Here is a 14,146-nt window from a genome sequence, read left to right as displayed (position 1 = left end):
TTGTGGACACAAATGGAGATTCTGGATAAATTAGAAATTCATGTTTCAGGGTAAAGATAGGGACCTGCCCCTTATTGTTAAGGTCCCAACAAGCACACAATACAGTCAAACAACATAGCATGCATGGAAAGGGAGAATTGTGAGGTAGTAGTTTGGTTAGTGCAAAGAGCACAGAAAGCAATAATGAGATTATGGGTTGACCGTGAAGTTAACATACATCAGGCATAATGACCACAGGACCGTGCACAACAAAAGAATAGACCCACACAAGGGTGGCTGGTTAATATAATGTTTGTTGCAGAAAATAACATATAATTTGCAGTAAACGTGTGGGTGAGAAGACCCATCAGTCTGCCAAGTGTTCTAATCGATCTGGATGTTGCCTGAAAACATTCTATTGAAAAAAACAAGTAGCACACGAGGACCTGATACCCCTTATCAGAAGTTTGTGTTAGAGAATTGGGGACATTTGCAATAAAAGGAGGAAACATTTCCTAATCATGAACCATTAATTATGTTGAAATACTGCTAGCCTTGCGTGGAAACTGATCAATATCTATGTGAATCTGTGATTACTGGTTGTTAGAAATTGGGTTCCTGGGTGGCAAGGTATGCATCCTCCCGAAGCAGGAAACACAATCCTAGTCAGGGTGCGTTAGATACAGACTAAAATATAACCTTCTGGTAGCTTGGACACAGTAGTCAAGCTTATCTAAAGAGGCAATGTGCAAAGTATTTATGCAAAACACACATACGGTAACCAGGGCCATACTGGCCGTAGCGGGCACCGGGCATTTACCCCGTGGGCCGGGAGGGTGGACGCCGTGTGCTGTGGCTGTGGGGGATGGTTTTGCAGCTAAGCTAGAACAAAAACAGGAGCGGTGCTTCTTACTAGCACCCCCACAAAAAGACTTCACACCAGATTAGCATAATAGACACTTGGGTGCCGATTCTGATCCTGTAAAACCCGGGTACGAATGGTCGTACGGAGTGTATTCTCCGTCCGACTCGTACCCGGGAAAATCACCTTACAAACCCGTAAGTACGATTCATACAGAAATACCATTTCCGTATGAGTCGTACAAAACACCGACCGGCTAAAAAATACCCACAATTCCGATCCGGAACATCGTGTACGTGACGCCGGACGGAGTCAGGCAGCGTTTTACGGACCGCTCATTTTTTATGGCAGCTAAAAACTCCCGGGAAATTGAGGACGACGCGAAGAATGAGCACCGGTACGCGACGGACAGCCATGGATCCCATCCTACGTGTCATCCCGGCCCTCCTAGCCTACGACCTGGTGCACAGAAACAGACGCAGACACCGCAGAAGGTCAGAACAACACCCAGGGGCAAAGGGGGGGGGGGGGGCCAGGGGCAGCAAACATAACCCCCACCCAAGTAAAAATGTTAATATGTCCTGTACATACATGACCTCCAGGGTCTGGTCACTTCGGGGGGGCATGTCCACCAACCCCTACGTACCGTCACAACAGAAGTGGATGTGGACGCGCACCCGTCACCATGACAATGGTGGTACGGACTGTACCCACGCCCCCACAGCGTGGGGACGGCCCGTACCACCATTGGAGTGGTGATGTAGGGGTATGCGCCGTACCCACGCCCCCAGAGCGTGGGTACGGCCCATACCACCATTGGAGTGGTGATGTAGGGGTACGTGCCGTACCCACGCCCTCATAGCGTGGGTACGGCCCGTACCACCATTGGAGTGGTGATGTAGGGGTACGCGCAACGGAAGTGGACGTGGACGCGTACCCGTCACCACAATAATGGTGGTGCGGGCCGTACCCACACTCTGGGGGTGTGGGTACGGCGCGTACTCCTACATCACCACTCCAATGGTGGTACGGGCCATACCCACGCTCTGGGGGCATGGGTACGGCGCGTACCCCTACATCCCCACTCCAATGGTGGTACGGGCCGTACCCACGCTCTGAGGGCGTGGGTATGGTGCGTACCCCTACATCACCACTCCAATGGTGGTACGGGCCGTACCCACGCAGTGGGGGCATGGGTACGGCACGTACCCCTACATTACCACTACAATGGTGGTACGAGCCGTGCCCACGCGTGTGTACGGTCCGTACCACCATTGGAGTGGCGATGTAGGGGTACGCGCCGTACCCACGCCCTCAAAGCGTGGGTACAGCCCTTATCACCATTGGAGTGGCAATGTAGGGGTACGTGCCGTACCCACGCCCTCAGAGCGTGGGTACGGCCCATACCACCATTGGAGTGGGGATGTAGGGGTACGCGTGGTACGGACCGTAAACACACCTCCAGAGCGTGGGTACGGCTCGTACACCCCATGAATGTGGGGGTATGGTCCGTCCCACCCGTACCCCTACGGCACCAGTACAGAATGGATACAAGGCGTACACACGCCACGAATGTTGGCTTAGGGCCTGGTGCAGCATATAAGCAGTATATTGGTGTGTGTGTTTGCACAGGACAGCAGTGTACTGCACCAAGGGGGCGGGTGGGTGGGTGGCTGGCTGGGTGGCTGCAGAGGACTCCCAGCAGTGGACAGAGACATGGGGGTGGGTGCAGAGGACTCCCAGCAGTGGACAGAGACATGTGAGGGGTGTGTGCCTATCACTCCCAGCAGTGGACAGAGACATGGGGGTGGGTGCCCAGGACTCCCAGCAGTGCCCAGACATATGAGGGGTGGGTGCAGAGGAACACCAGTAGTGGACAGAGACATGGGGGTGGGTGCAGAGGAATACCAGCAGTGGACAGAGACATGGGGGTGGGTGCAGAGGAACACCAGTAGTAGACAGAGACATGTGAGGGGTGGGTGCGGAGGAATACCAGCAGTGGACAGAGACATGGGGTTGGGTGCAGAGGAATACCAGCAGTGGACAGAGACATGTGAGGGGTGGGTGCAGAGGAATACCAGTAGTGGACAGAGACATGTGAGGGGTGGGTGCAGAGGAACACCAGTAGTGGACAGAGACATGTGAGGGGTCGGTGCAGAGGAACACCAGTAGTGGACAGAGACATGTGAGGGGTGGGTGCAGAGGAATACCAGCAGTGGACAGAGACATGGGGGTGGGTGCAGAGGAATACCAGCAGTGGACAGAGACATGGGGGTGGGTGCAGAGGATTCCCAGCATTGTCCTGACATATGAGTGGTGGGTGCATCATCCTCAGATGACCATATCTCCATGGGTTTTATGAGCGCATCCCCAATGTGTGAAAATGTTGAGAGTGCCATATAAACACATCACTGACAGCAGTGTCCCAGTCCCATGAGGATGGATGTCTTTCCCCCACTGCATGACACACCACGTGTGGGTGTGAGGACAAATGACACATGCATACCCACCCCTGGCGGATGCAGCACAATACACACACTGAGAACATGTCACAAGACTGCATAGTTATGTGAAAGCCTACTAAACTAAGAGAGCCAAAGGGAATACACACTGTCATGCACATTCCAGGACTGATAGGAATGTACAGGTGCTGGCACAGCCACCAAGTCGTTGTCTCCCATGGAAGGAATAGGGTGGACTTCCCAAAGATACAATGACCACAATTGTCAGTCAGGTGACCAAATAACCTGCAGAACAAGTACCAATTTTGTGCTAGGCTGGGAGTACACACATGCATAGTGCGGAAAAGTGACAATTTCCACATGGAGGCATGGCAACATACTCTATACACAAGTACAGTGACTACCAAGGATGGCACAGACGATGCAGCCGGAGACATTGCTGAGCAGGCATGGGCCTAGTTGAAGTGATCCGTCAGCCACCAAGGAAATGTAGACATAGGTCAGCACAACAATTGTGCAACTGCCTGCAGGGAAGATGTCAGATGCCACAGAGGAAGGAACACTCCTTGGGACAATGTCTCCAAACACAAAGAGCATACACGAGCAAAGAATCTTTGCAGAGACCTTGTGATGGCACGCAGATACCAGGGTCCACCCCATGAGCACCATAATACAACATTTCCCAGACACCTAACACATGATCACCCCCCAACAAATGGAGCATCAGCACCAACATCAATACCTGAAAAGCAATCGTGTTCAAAGGGAAAACAAAATGCTTTATTCAGCAGTAAAATAAAATGTATAAAAGGACACTATGTACAAAGGCCATAGGAAAGTCCAGATGCGATGTCCTGGGGGGGGACACATGTCCACGCATCTACCCTAGCTTGCCTGCACATTCGAAACCTCTGGTTCATCGACTGGGGTGAGGGCATCATGTGGGGAAGGACCAGGCACCGCAGGGTCAGGAGGGGGAAGGGTAGGTGTTGTGGGTGCAGGGACGGACGACTCCACCACAGGGGGTGAGGCAGCGGCAAAGGTGGAGGTTAGTATGGTGCTGCACACGTCCGCAAGCTCTTCCAGCGTCTCCCCTGCACCCGAATGAACCACAGGCCCCAAGGAGGGGGGGGCGGAGGGATGAAGTGCAGCGCTACTGGGGGAGGTGGTGGACAGGGGGGGACTCAACTCCCCCACCCGTGGAGTGCCTTGCCCGTTTGCGCGATGGTGAAGCAGTGGGGCTGAGGCCCAGCACAGCCAAGTAGGTCTCCTTCTCAGACTGTGGGGCAGGGGAGCCGAGGGGAGTGACATTGGAGGGACTGGGGAGTGAGGCATGCGGACTCCGACTGTGGCTGCGTGTCTGCCTGTGTGCCCTAGACCCAGTGGGTGTGCCTTCTACCCCGAGTGTACGTGACTGGAGGTGTGCGCTTGCCCTTCCCTGTTGGTGTGCTGGCTGTGTCTGGTGTGGTGCCTGCCTGGGAATGTGTGTGTGTGCTTGGGACAGGCATGGGAGTGGGAAGTGTGGATGGTGCAGGGGTAGGTGGGGGGACCAAGCGCTGCAAGAGACCCACTGCTGCCATCAGTGACGAGTCCATGGACCTCAGCAATATCCGTTGGTCAGACATCGCTGATGACATGCCCTCCATGTACGACACCATCTGTGTCAGCAGTGTGGTGTGGCCATGGAGGACAGTCAGGATCGATGTCTGCCCAACCTGCAACTGCCGCTGAATGTCCACAGACTTGGCAGTGAGGGCAGCAGGGGAGACAGGGGCAGGGGGTGCGGTGCCTGGCACGAAGGAGACATGTTGTTGCCCTACACGGACAGAAGGGACCGGAGCAACTGGGAGGGCGGTGATGGGAATGGAGGGGGCGGTGACAGTTGTAGTGCTGCTGCCAGCTGTTGGAGCAGCCTCCGCCCCCTCAGTGAGTTCAGCCTCGGACCCGTCAGCGTCATAGTCTGTGTTGGTACTACCCAGGTCCTCCGCCGCACTCCCCTCACCCTCCATGCCACTTGATGCTTCCGACTCGCCAGGAGTGGTGCCAATGGTGCTGGATCCCTCCTCCACATCCATGCAGGTGTCTCCCTCAGTGTCCCCCGGTGATGCTGTGGGCAAGGTGAAGAGAAAGGAAATAATCAGTCACCTGTGTACATCTGACACATGAGTCCAAACATAATAGGCCACAGTGCATATCATGAAATGCATCATGAGTAACATCTAGATGACTCCGCACATATGTAAGCCCTGCACTCCCCAGTTGGTTCACCCACCATGCCACCTTAAATAACGGAAATTCGGGACACAACAGCAAATAACTGGATATCCAATTATACAGAGAAGCTAGTGTCTGTGAACAGTGGAGCACAGCCAGACTATGAAGGCATGCCACCCCTTGCTCACTGTGAACAAAACAGTATTGGTACACCCAATGCCAAATAACAGACGCCAATGCTGAAGGTGTCCCCACACTCATAGACCTGTGAGTACTTTTGAAAACCCAAATAAATACTTTCTGATCCATTGGGAATCACAAAACTTTACACAATTGACAAGTTTGGAATGTGTGAATGTTCCACTTGTGGAACAGAACACACATGTGCATGAATATCAGAAGTCACACAAGGAGGTGCACACAAAACTACATTTACACAGTCATTGTATGAGCTACCAGCCTAATGCCAAGAAGCCATTGTTAAGAAGAAATGTGGTATCAGGAAGTACATATACATGGCACCACGGTGGTCCAGATGACTGGACACCGGTAAGTTGGCATCAGCAGCAACTAAGGACTAACCGAAATGCAAGCACACTGTGGGAACATGGATATGTATAATTCCAGAACAAATTTTGGACTGAACTGTGCCTTTGTTTGAAATGTGCCAGCGTGTTCCCCCAAAGTGTAAAGGTGGCTTCTTGTGCACTTCCTTGGGAGACATCTGTCATGCAGGCACATTATTGCCCTTCACAATAATCAAAGTGAAGCATCAAAACTATTGGGAAATGTTGACAAGTGTAGTGAGTGCCAAGGTACAAGACTTCTTGATTGACAACTTAAAACATGCCACCTGTCACATGGCCATCTGTACCATGATGACACAGTTGACAACACATCTCACACACTACCTGTCATGTGGATTGGCACACATGTCCAGACACAGGACAATGCATTAGCTAATGGCCCTGAAATAGTGTTGGAATAAGGAGCACCTGCAATGAGGAGACACCCTGATAGGAACGAAGAATGTCCACACAGATGTCAGCACACACAGACCAAACCACATAGCATCGGGAGCACACACCGGTGCCAATAATGGATGAGCTGGAAACAATGACACATGCTGCAAAGCACAAACATGACACCCTGCACAACATGTCTGGGTCACTGCACGTTGAGCAGGGCCGGACTGGCCGTAGCGGGCACCGGTCAATTCCCCGGTGCGCCGCACGGGTGGGGGCCAATTTTGGGCCCCTGGGGGCTGATTTTGATACAGGGCCGTTTTTGGTTCCCAGTCCGGCCCTGACATTGAGTGTCAGTCCAGACAATTAGCACACACAGGTCAGACCTGGCAAGGAAACATAAGGTTTTGACATGTATGCCTTTCCTGCACAAACCCCCATACATGAGACAATGTGATTGAGACAGAGCAAGTAGTTACACCTCTCAATCTGTGTTTACTAAAAGGGGAATCAAGAACTCCTAAATGTACTCAACATCACCTCGTGAGGCTGACCACACATATATCTGTGACAAACAACCATCAACTGATAGTTGTACATAGACACACAGGCACTGCCCAGTGTGAGTATGAACAAGCCTAATGGGGTACAGTGGACACATGTAGCACACTTTACGTTAATACAAATTAGGGCAGGGAACAATGCCACAGAGGCCAAATTATGCTGAACACACAAAGACTGTACACAGTGTGTGATGCCACACATGATTCCTAGGATAAGGTGTCTCATGGGACAGTGGTGGGCACACTGCTCCATGGTCCTGGAATGATCTGACTGTAACTGGAGCAACCGTCCCGGCCCTAGGCATATCTCCCACTCATGCACATCATGTCTGAGGCCACTACATTGGTCCTGCACGCTGCAAGGGTGTGGATTTAAAACCTCACACTCCTATGTGGAGCCTCAGGACAGTGCCAACAATTATGGACCCCAAATGAGTGGACAGGACAGGGCACAGGCAAGGTACCAACACATGTCACAGACCACCCCCACACATGATGCAGAAAGCATTGTGCACCATGATGACCTTGCAGCCTAGATGACCATGTGCAATAGTGATTACACACAGACCAGGGAACACATGTCAAGGAGAGGAAGGGAGGAAGAACAGCAGCGGTTGACTAGGGGGAACAGGATATGCACTGCACATGTAAACCCTGGCAGTGTATCCATGCGACTGAGCACTTCCAAAAGCTTGTGACACACAACAGACACACATGTACCTACCCCCTTGCTGCTTCGCCTGTAACCGCCTATCCATGTCAGGGAAGACCACCACCAGGACACGCCTCATTTGGTGGGTCAGGCGCCGGCGCCCGCCATGTTTTCGTGCTGGTGAGTCCCCCAGCAGGACCCGGGCGATCCTCTTGGTCCAGCACCGGATGTCCTGCCAGCGTTTCCTCTCCTGGGCCAGGCGCCGACTGCAACCCTCCACGGAGATCACGGCCCTGACGGCCCGCTTTCATATCTTCCCCTTCTCGTAGGCGGTTACCTGTGAGGATGACAAAGTGAGAATAGATCACTACACCTGCTCCATGTCACAGAGACACACATTAGAACATCTTTGATTTGTTGAACAGGGCATAGCATGCTGCAAACTAATAGCACCTTCGTCATAGGGAATTTCGCCTCTGTGTAAGCCCCAATGCACTATATGGCATTGAAAGTACATAGGTGGCATGAGGGGTGCAACACACTCCCTGATCATGGCACACACTGTACATCACAAGCAACACAAGGCTGATGGACAACACCTCCAAGCAGTCACATGCCCCAGGCCACTGACCCAACCTCAGCAGAGTACACAGACACACACAGGCACAGATAAATCACCTGCCAGTGGCAACAGCGGATACAAATATCACTCTGCACATGTGCCACTTGCCTGGGGGGTGTCACAGGCGTGGGGATAGCCCAGCTAGTCAGACACACAGCACGGCTTACTTCTTACATCAGATGGGTTGAGCAGTTGCCTCCTCCATGCAGCTGTGGTGCAACACTCCACATAGACACTCACCCACATGACAAGGAACATTCACACACATCAATGGGATACGACCCCTACACGGGCCGTATCACTATGGCGTACGCCTACGGCAACACTACCATAGGGATACGACCCCTACACACACGTGTACGGGCCGTATCACTATGGCGTACGTCTACGGCAACACTACCATAGGGATACGACCCCTACACACGCGTGTATGGGCCGTATCACTATGGCGTATGCCTACGGCAAAACTACCATAGGGATACGACCCCTACACACGCGTGTACGGGCCATATCACTATGGCGTACGCCTACGGCAACACTCCCATAGGGATAGGACCCCTACACACGCGTGTACGGGCCGTATCACTATGGCGTACGCCTACGGCAACACTACCATAGGGATAGGACCAGTGTGTACACATACGTGTGTACGGTCCGTACACACACGCGTACTCCTACCCAACCCCTATATAGTGATACAACCGTACACACGCCCTCAGAGCGTGTGTACGGTGCGTTTCACAGCTTACACTGGTGATAGGAAGCGCACAGGAAAGGAATGGAGGTGTCAGACTCGCACAAGGATGGACATCAAGTCATTGTCAGTGCAGTCCTTCATGTGTAGGGCCTAGGTGTGTCAGGCTGTGATGTGGCACATGTCTCCTCATGTTTTAACCCAATAGTTGTGTGATGACCTGTGTACACATGTCATGTGTGATGGGGCACTATGTGGCACACTTCCCCTTCACACCTTTTACATGTGTACATGTATTACAAACTTGTCAAGCACTGCATCACTGGCATGGCACAGTCACCAACACCCGCAACTGTCCCCTGATGCCAGGTACACGGATGATGACACCTGACATCTAACTACCAGCGTGCCACGATGTGACTATGTCATGTGTGTGTCATGTGTTCCCATGAGCTTGCTGTTGGTGTTCCGTCAACTGCATCTGCTGTAGCTGCATCCAACATGTGTCTGTGTGTAGATGGCCATGGCACACTATTACGCACACCAGGCCACATGTGGAATCCCACGTAATGGGTGTCTGTATGCATCGAACAGGGACTTGCGAGCTGAGGACATATCTGCGTAGTCTCAATGTCTGTGTGATCAGTTGTGACATGTACCCCTTCATGGCAAGGTGTGTGGTCTGTCCTTTTTCAATGACGTGACCTGTGCGTCTAGCTAGCCGCCAGCTGTCTGTATGAGATAACATCCTTCAAATGCACATATGTGGATGTATGTCACTCCTGTAATGTGTCTGGCTGTTCACTCACACTGGCCCACAGCTACTTTCATGGCATGTCATGTAGACCTTGACAATCTACGTTTGTAGCTGGCTCTTGGTAGGAGTATCACCTGGCTGGCATACGTGTCCAGGATGTAAATGTAAATGTATTGCCCTGAACAGACTCTGTATGTAGCATATGTGTATTAGCTGTTGAACATGTGCTCAGTTCATTGACATTGGTGTAGTAATGTACTCAATCTTCATTATTCCTTCCAAATTTCTGCAGGGCACCGCCTCTCCCCCGACCAATGCCAGACTTGGGTGCCATGAGGGAACGTGACTGCATACGCCGTTACAGGTTCACCCAACAGTTAATTGAGGACCTGACAAACAGGCTGGCACCACACCTCCAACCACGACACAGTTATCCGACTGCGCTGACCCCCAAGATGAAGGTGATGTCAGCCCTACATTTCTTTGCCACCGGTACGTTTCAATTCACCATAGCTGATGTGGGTGGCATGTCCCAGACCATGTTCAGCCGTGTCCTGTATGATGTTTTAGAAGCCATGTTGGAGCACCTAGATGAATTCATCCATTTTCCAACTCGTGAGCAGTTGACAGGTATCAAGGGTGAGTTCTATGCCCTGGGAGGGATGCCCCATGTAATTGGGTCCATTTATGGGACACATGTGGCTTTGGTACCACCACAGGCAAAGGAGGTAGCCTATCGAAACCGTAAACATTATCACTCCATTAATGCCCTTGTGGTGTGTCTTGCTAACATGCTGATTTCCCATGTCTGTGCACGTTTTCCAGGGTCAGCACACGATGCCTACATCATGAGGCGTAGCAGGGTGCCAGAAATGATGCTGCGGCTGCACAACGAATGAGCATGTCTTGTTGGTGAGTACACTCTGTTTGTCCAGTATTTAGCGGTATCTTTGTATGTTACCGCATCTCCTGACCCACTTCTTTACATGATGTTTCCATGTAGGGGACTCTGGCTATCCTAACATGCCATTGCTGGTGATGCCTCTCCGCAACCCCAGAACAGCTGCAGATCACCGTTACAACAACGCCCATGGGCAGACCAGGCGAGTGATTGAGAGGACGTTTGGCCTCCTGAAGAGCCGATTCCGTTGCCTCCACAAGACAGGCGGGTCCCTCCCATATGCACCGGTGAAGATCTGCAAAATCTTCCTTGTGTGCTGCATGCTGCACAACATGGCAGTGGAGAAAGCTGTTCCACTCATCCTGGATCCCGATGAGCAGGAACATCCACCCGTGGAGGATGACGGCCTTGGTCACGAGGCAAGTGAGGAGGAGGACGAGGAGAAGGAGGAGGAGGAGGAGGAGAAGGAGTGTGCACGCTTGGAGCCTTGTGTGGCATGTGTTGCAATGTGTGTGTCCAGCTAACTGTATGCTAAGTGACTTAGAGGTGTGTTCTGATGTGTCACTCGAGTGCTGATGTCATTCCACACATTGTAGCGGACACACTCAATTGACAACTAGCATGGTGTCAACCTTAGTCATGTAGAGTACATGACCATGCATGCGGATGACTATCTTTTTCCTGACTTCTTGTGTGTCTGTCATCCCCAGGTAGTTGCGCATGCTGTCTGCTCGTGGCATCGTTGTGCTCCTGCTATTCCTCATGAGTATTGCAACGTGTGCTGAATCAGCGTTACATGCACGGACATGGTGAAAAGTCTCCTTTGGGTAAGGATTGCAGCAAGGCATTTTGGGTGTGGTAGTTGTTTGGAATGTGTGGGCACTGCTCCTGTGCAGGTTTTGTTACTATGCATACATGTTGACTCACCATGGGGCACATGACATGTAGCATGACTCACATGAATTCATAGTCACACTTCGTGACAGTCATCTGTTATGGGATTGTGGATTGTGATGAAGGCATCAATGTGTGTACAACTTCCCTCGGAAACATACGGGAGGCTACGGGTGGACATAGTGTGGGACATCCCCATAAGAGGCTCAATGGGGAATTGCAGCCTCTCCGTGTGCAGCAGGGGATGTTTGGCTCACCCCCTTCACTTGTGTGCCAGTCCAATGGATTTACAGCATCTGTGGTGCGAAGGGGGTGTCCAGTGTAGGTCCCACATGTTCGTCCAAATGACCTGTGAGTCTGTTCATATGGATGCATTTCCATAGGTGTGAGCCTGAGTAATAAAGGTGTTGCTCACCCTCCAAGGTGCCTCATCTCTGTCAATGCAGGTCTCTTGCCACTGTGCATGCGGCATCTCTGGCATGGTTGTCAAGGATTGTGCATATGAGTCTATGTGTAGATTAGCAACCTGCATGCTGTTCTTCATGTATTTGATTCTCTATTGTGCATGAAGTCCATGGCTGTGTATGTGTTTTGGCATGTTGGTCCCCACAACGGGCCGTCAACACCTTCTGGGGTGTGTTTCCAGTGCGCAGCTCGGCCTTCAGTTTCATGATCCGGTGTCAGTCATCTTTGGTGATTGTGCATCCTTTGTCTCTGGGTGTGCCATTGAAAACCGGTCACTCCTTCCTTTACATACACCTGTTGCAGTAGTCCTTTCTGACATCCTGGTCTTTGTGTGGAAATTGTGGCATAGTTCCCAGGACATGCCGCCTGCTGTTGCAGCCACTGCAGCAAGGGCACACGAAGTTTCCTGATTTGGCAACACACACACATCAAAGATGCTCCTCCCTTGCTCCCTCAACCCATTCATTTGGCTGTCATCAGCTTGTCTGTGCCACAGTTGTGGCCACGCTGTGCCAAAGGCTGGACCGTCTGCACATGCAACGTGCACATTGCACGACCCTCAGGTCCTTGCATGACCCACATCACACTACAGTCTGATGTTGCAGCCACCCTCCAAGCAATGTCCATCCACACATCTCCCGCCTGCTCTCAGGCATGCACTAAGCGCACACACAACACCTTTGCATGATGAGTGTGCAACTCCGACTGCCTACACAGCGCTGCCACACCTTCCAGGCCCTGTCACACCCACCAGGTCATGTCCCTCCTACTCCCCACCAGCTCTGGACCCCGGCAAGGCCATGGGAGTGGGACTCAAGGCTTCTGCATGAGTATGGTGTCGTCGTCAGGCACATGGCACAGGTATCATCTCTCAGCGTGTCAATCTACAATGTGTCCAGGACCCCCCTCTCCACCATCACATGCGCACACAACCTCATCATCAACTCGTATGCCATTGACAGCCAGGTGCTCCTCACCCTCACCAAGGACGCAGACATTGCCAGTTCCAATATTCAAGATTGCATGATATCCATTGATGGATGGCAGAACAGCAGCCACCTGAGGCTGGACTTGTACAGGACTGAGGCCAACATCTGAGGATTGTCCCCTTACAGCCGGGTAAACTGCTTGTGTCCCACCCGCAAAAGCCCTGCACAAGCACCCAGTGTCCACGCACACAAGATGGTGTGCATCATGGATTGCTTGCTCACATTTGCCATGCTAATCACCAGCATCTGTGCCTCAGACTGCAACATCCTCTGAATTATGCACATGATCCCCAGATAGATCCACTCCAAGGAAAGACGGACCATCTCCCAGGTCCACGACAACATCCGTGTCAAATACTGCCCTGCCCTCTACGGAGCAGCCACATCCAAACTCCCGGAAAACTTGTCCACATCCAGGCTGCATCTGCACACCTCAGCTGCAACATCCCGCGCCCCAGCCACATCACCGTCCAGCAGAGATAGCTGCAATGGATCACTGTGTGCTCCAGGATGACCTTCAGACTCCCCACTCACACTCAGGAGGCAGGCCACAACCCAGACCCAAAACCAACCTTGTACCACTGTCATCCGAGACCACGTAGTGGCATCTCCGTGCATCCAACCTTGACCTGGCCACCATTCTCCAGATCCACCGTACTCCAGCATGCAGGACATAGTTCTCCCACCTGGGAACACATACCTGGGACTCCCTCCCCAGGAACCTCCGAATGAGGCATGACCTCTACGCCTTAATGATACTCTTCCAAATAGGTCTGGCCGCACAGTATTGCATGCACCCCCTCAGCAGCTTGAGGCCATCACAGGTGAGTATTGTGCTCCATGTCTGCATTGAATGATACATTGTGACCCATGTGTGTCCTGTACCAGACTCAGATCCCAGGGTATGGATGGGTGGAGTTAGTTCAACACTCAGACATAGTTTGACATTTACACACACATATGTTGTGGACTAATGCCAAATGACAGCAACATCTCATGACAAAATAAAGTATTTATTTTTGGTGGGGTAAGTCTTTTGGTAGATGAACTAAGGTGCTCTACCGGGTGCACAGAATCCAAAGTTCACAGGGGGAGATGGCATCCTTGTCAGTTGGAGTCATCAGAGT

The sequence above is a fragment of the Triturus cristatus genome, chromosome 2_2 (genome assembly GCF_964204655.1).
Source record: "Triturus cristatus chromosome 2_2, aTriCri1.1, whole genome shotgun sequence".
Lineage (NCBI taxonomy): Eukaryota > Metazoa > Chordata > Amphibia > Caudata > Salamandridae > Triturus > Triturus cristatus.
Note: the sequence above shows the minus strand (reverse complement) of the source record.